Raw genomic sequence first — 5,653 nt, 5'->3', positions numbered from 1 at the left:
CTTCCGGTGCGCCAGAGCACACTTCCGTACGGCGCGTGAGATCTGCGCTAAACACGCGTCTGTAAGCCGCGTAAGCCGGAAGCAACTGGCCTGGGCGTACGTATGGCCCCTCCCCTGGCGTCATTCCGTCAGCAGCAGCGATCAGTCCACGAAAGCATTAACCACTCCGGGCTGGGCTGCTTCCTGAGGATAACTCCGTTCCGACCTACGTTTGTGCCGGCCCAGACTAACTTGAAGGAAGGCTTTTAGTTTGTAGAAATCTTTATTATTCATTTATTCTTACACCGACACGAGGAATCATCGATCACAATAAAGATGGCGACAGCCGCTTTACCATGGTAACAGGGCAGTCATTTGCTAACAACCTTGGCACTTTCACTTTAGTTCCGCCTTGTTAGGGAAAGGAAGTGCTTGGTTCCACTCCAGCAGCGTGCCTGTTATTTTGTAAATTTAGCTGGAGTGTTTGGTGGAATATGAGGAGAGTCGCGGCAGTCTAGGGAATGAGAGAATGAGGAGCGCTCAACTTCAAGGCGGCAACATAGCTGAGGATATGGACAGGTAAAGGGAGAACAGATTCCTGTTTGCTCTTGTGTAGTCCCCGGACACCCTGTGCTTGGTGGTGGTGAGGGAGCGAGGTGGCCGAGGGCTTGGACAAGTGGGGTATAAGAAAAGATCGTTGACTGTTGGTACTCAACAAGCGGCTAAAGCATGATTTGAACTCGGGTCGCTTTGGCTCAGAGACTGAATGCTTAACTGCTGTAGCTATTTCCTCCCATTATAACTGAGGGAATATGAATGGCTCCAAATTTATTACCATTACCACCTGGTGATGGTGGGCCAATGACTCACAACAATGAACCACCCAAGAATATGTTGAGGCACCTGTAGCCAGGGGCTTGTTGTGTTGCCATCAATCATTTGTGGAGAAGGGATTGTTGGTTCTTTCACTTCATCAACCAGTCGTACTCAACTGGTTATAAAAGAGGTGTGTGCAAGGGATGTTTCATAAGCTTTTGCTTTTGTATATTTGGGTTCTATTTATAGTCTGTGTGCTGGTGTCCCCTGCCTCAGTGTTGTCCCTTTGAGTCTTTTTCCATCACTGCAACACTCCCAAAGCGACATACATCTTTAGCCAATAGGTTATAGCAAAATGAAGACAGAAGGTAAAGTGTCTGATGCTGTCGTAGCTGTTATGACTGAACCTGAGTTAACACAAAAATATAGGTGCAGTATGAAGAGGTAGGGGGGAAAACTAGGAAAGATGCATTTGTACACAAATGGGACTATATATAGAATAAGTATTATTTATGGGCTTTGCGCACAAGAGAAAGGGTTAATGGTGGAGAATCAAAGAATTTGGGAAACCACAGCCAAGATTTGTGGGCATTGGCAGAAAGTTTTGTCAAAAAATCTTGAGTTCTTATTTAGTCTTGTGGATGATACTAAGAATCTTGGATAAGTATAAGTGAAGCAAGCAATGACATTCAAGACTGTGAGGGCACACAATAGACACATGAAAAGATGCTCGATGTCACTCCTCATCAGGGAAATACAAATCAAAACCACACTCAGATATCACCTCACGCCAGTCAGAGTGGCCAAAATGAACAAATCAGGAGACTATAGATGCTGGAGAGGATGTGGAGAAACAGGAACCCTCTTGCACTGTTGGTGGGAATGCAAACTGGTACAGCCACTCTAGAAAACAGTGTGGAGGTTCCTCAAAAAATTAAAAATAGATCTATTCTATGACCCAGCAATAGCACTGCTAGGAATTTACCCAAGGGATACAGGAATGCTGATGTGTAGGGGCACTTGTACCCCAATGTTTATAGCAGCACTTTCAACAATTGCCAAATTATGGAAAGAGTCTAAATGTCCATCAACTGATGAATGGATAAAGAAACTGTAGTTTATATACACAATGGAATACTACGTGGCAATGAGAAAGAATGAAATATGGTCTTTTGTAGCAACGTAGATGGAACTGGAGAGTGTTATGCTAAGTGAAATAAGCCATACAGAGAAAGACAGATACCATATGTTTTCACTCTTCTGTGGATCCTGAGAAACTTAAGACCATGGGGGAGGAGAAGGAGAAAAAAAAAGAGAGGGAAGGAGGGAAACCATAAGAGACTCTTAAAAACTGAGGGTTGATGGGGGTGGGAGGGAGGAGAAAGTGGGTGATGGGCATTGAGGAGGGCACCTGTTGGGAGGAGCACTGGGTGTTGTATGGAAACCAATTTGATAATAAATTTCATATTAAAAAAAAGAGAATGTGAGGGTACAGAGACTTGGCCGTAGAAAGTCAAATTTCCAAGGCTGGGCTAAGTACTACTTCATGTTTGATGTGCATTTAAAGCTCCTCAAAGAGCCATGGAATAAAATCCCTCATTGGTCCTCCAGGGACTATCTGCAAAGGCAGGAACTCCTGAGTATACATCATTGCATGAAAAAGATTTCAGATAGCACTGTAGCATTATCTATGTTAGGAGAAATTCTCAGTAAGCAGCACATGTAATAGTTAAGGAAACTTGGGGCTCTCAGAGAGCACCTAAATGCTGACACAGATCTTGCTCAGTATTTGTTTGTAGGTTCCATTTGGCTTGCTTTCCAGAAACATCATTCTAAGTTTTGCACTACTGCATTATCACACTGGTTCTGCAGCAATATTTTTACTTTCTATGAGTATTTGAGGGTTCATCTCTGAAGCTACAGTGTAGAGAATTGTGCAGTCCATCAAAGCTGATCATGTGGTATTTAGATTTTAGCATTTTCATTTTTATTATCTAATTACTTTTCTCAATTGATGCTTAATGACTACATTTCCTCTATTTGTTTCCTAGAATCCAGAAGATTCAAGATTGTTCACCTGCTTAAGGGCTGCCTTCTGAGGTACATTGCTTGGTAGCAGGCCAGGGAGTTAGGTGGTCAACTGAATTGGAGTAAGATTTTCCTTGTTGTTGACAACGGCATGGTGACCTCTTGCTGCTGAATGAGAACTGCTTCCAAACCAAGCATTGGGGAAAGCTGGGTAAGAGGAGGAAGTCTCTTGAGTTTTTTCTCTAGAATCCAATCAGGCTTGTCTAAAACTTATGTCTTTGGTGGGTTTGTTCTGTTTCAGAACCAGAATTCTGGGAGACTGTTGCATTGACACATGGAACCCAGGGTTTAGCAAAACAAAGGTGGATATCACTGTACCACACTTAAACTCCAACAGTGTGCTTCTGGGTGAGCATGGCTAGATAGAACATGTAGATAATGCTATCAGGTTGGGGGAAACAGGGTGATAGTGATTAGAAAGAGCTAATATTTGTGAAGGGCTGTATAGGTTACAGAGCTTTTCTACATAGATCGTACTTGAGTCTCACAAAACCGGGGAGATTGTTTAAAAGTGTGCTCTATATATTTGTTGTTGTGGCAAAGTATATGTAACAAAATTTACCATTTTAACCATTTTTAAGTGTACAATTCAGTGGCATTAAGTATATTCACATTGTCCAACCATCATCATTATTCATCTCTAGAACCTCTTTATTTTCCCAAATAGAAACTCCATACCATTAAACATTAATCCCCATTCTTGCCTCCCATCAGCCCCTGGCAGCCATCATGCTACTCTCTGTGTCTATAAATTTGACTACTTTAGGTACCTCATGTAAGTGGAATCTTAACACTATTTTTCCTTTTGTGATGGGCTTATTTCACTTAGCGTAGTGTCTTCAAGGTTCATCCGTGTTGTAGCATGTGCCAGAATTTCCTTCCCTTTTAAGACTGAGTAATATTCTGTTGTCTATACATACCAAAATTTGTTTATCCATTCATCCTTTTACGGACACTTGGGTCGCTTCTATCTTTTGGCTATTGTGGATAATGTTGCTATGAACATGGGAGTACAAATACGTATTGTGTTTGAGTTCCTGCCTTAAATTCTTTTGGGTATATATCCAGAGGTGTAATTGCTAGATTGTGTGGTAATTCTATGTTTAATTTTTTGAGGAACTACCATACCATTTGCCACAGAGGCTTCACCATTTCACATTCCTATCAGCAATACGTAGGGGTTCCCATTTCATCCTCACCAATATTTTTTATTTACTTATTTCTTTTTTGAGTAAAAGCCACCCTAATAGTTGTGAAGTGTATTCCATTGTGGTTTTGATTTGCATTTCACTACTATATTGGAAAACCTACTGTTCTCCTCTCCTGAGTGTCTCCTTTATTTTCACTCAGAATAATTTACTTTTCACATTTCTGGTTGCCAAATGTGTGGGAATTTTTCCCCACAGCAAGCAATTCTCTGTAACACTAGCTGGGTGTCCCATAGTTTAACTCAATTCTGACACCTGGAGATAGTGTCAGATTCCCACAGGTTAAGGGCTAATCCCACAAGACTGCCCTTACGCCATTTCAGATGGCAGTTGCAAGTTTAAGTTGTCACCTGTGCTTCTGACTGACTGGCTATAAACTTGGGTTCAGTTACTTTGCTAGAGCAGCCCACAGACCTCAGGAAAATAGTTGCTAATATTTACTAGTTTATTAAAGGATATGATAGGGGCGCCTGGGTGGTTCAGTCAGTTAAGCATCTGACTTCGGCTCAGGCCATGATCTCACAGCCTGTGGGTTTGAGCCTCGTGTCAGGCTTCTGTGCTGACAGCTCAGAGCCTGGAGCCTGCTTTGGATTCTGCGTCTCCCTCTCTCTCTGCCTTTCCCCTGCTCACACTCTTTCTCTCCTTCAAAAATAAATAAACATTAAAAAATAAAAAAAAAATAAAGGATATGATAAAGGATACAGATGAACAGCCAGGTGAAGAGATTCATAGGGTGAAGTCTGGGAAGGTCCTGAGTGCAGGAGCTTCTGTCCTTGTGGAGTTGGGATGTGTGACCCTATTGGTATATGGATGTGTTCACCTACCTGGAAGCTCTATGAACTTCCTACCTACTTCATCACTTAGGCAAGATCAATCACTAACTCCATTTCCAGCCTCACTTCCCTCTCTGGGGGATAGGGGTGGAGGGGCTGACAATTCCAACATCTAATTATGGCTTGGTTATTTGGTGACCAGCCCCCATCCAGGAGCCCACCCAGAGTTGCTTCATTATGGCAAAAGATGCCCCTAATACAGTTATCACTTAGGAATTTACAAGGGACATAGGAGCCCTGTATCAGGGATGGCGTCAAAGACCAAATATTAGAATAAGAGACACTCCTTGTGCTTTTATCACTTTGAAATTATAAGGGTTTTAGGAATTCTAAATGGAGAATCAGGTGCAGAGACCTGTATGTGTATTTTCTATTATCTCATACCTAGTGATGAGTAAGGTTGAACATCTTTTCATATGCTATTGGCCACTTATATATCTTTTCTGGAAAAATGTATATTTGGGTCCTTTTCTTATTTTTTTTAATTTAAAGTTTAGTTAGAATATAGTGCAATATTGGTTTCAGGAGGAGACTTAAGTGATTAGTCACATACAACACCCAGTGCTCATCATAAAAAGTGCCCTTTTTAATACCCATCACCCATCTAGCCCATTCCTCACCCACCTCCTTCCATCAACCCTCAGTTTGTTCTCTATCATTAAGAGTCTTTTGTGGTTTGTTTTCCTCTCTCATCTTTGCCTCTCCCTTCCCATATGTTCATCTGTTTTG

The 5,653-nt window shown here is 41.9% G+C and overlaps 1 long non-coding RNA gene across 1 annotated transcript in view; it reads left to right on the top strand.

Moving 5' to 3' along the window:
• Positions 1-166: 166 nt before the first annotated feature.
• The window catches only part of LOC124509572 (uncharacterized), a 31,843-nt gene continuing 26,356 nt past the window's right edge, over positions 167-5,653 (top strand). Inside the window, exons 1-3 of the long non-coding RNA XR_006961463.1 lie at positions 167-558; positions 2,847-3,034; positions 3,125-3,231. This is a non-coding gene — a long non-coding RNA (uncharacterized LOC124509572). The remainder of the gene's footprint in view (positions 559-2,846; positions 3,035-3,124; positions 3,232-5,653) is intronic.

This window comes from Lynx rufus, unplaced genomic scaffold (assembly GCF_022079265.1).
Source record: "Lynx rufus isolate CCGP_SWC_20201006 ecotype Redwood Valley unplaced genomic scaffold, mLynRuf1.p SCAF_14, whole genome shotgun sequence".
Classification (NCBI taxonomy): Eukaryota; Metazoa; Chordata; class Mammalia; order Carnivora; family Felidae; genus Lynx; species Lynx rufus.
Note: the sequence above shows the minus strand (reverse complement) of the source record. Positions and strands in the feature narration are given on the sequence as shown.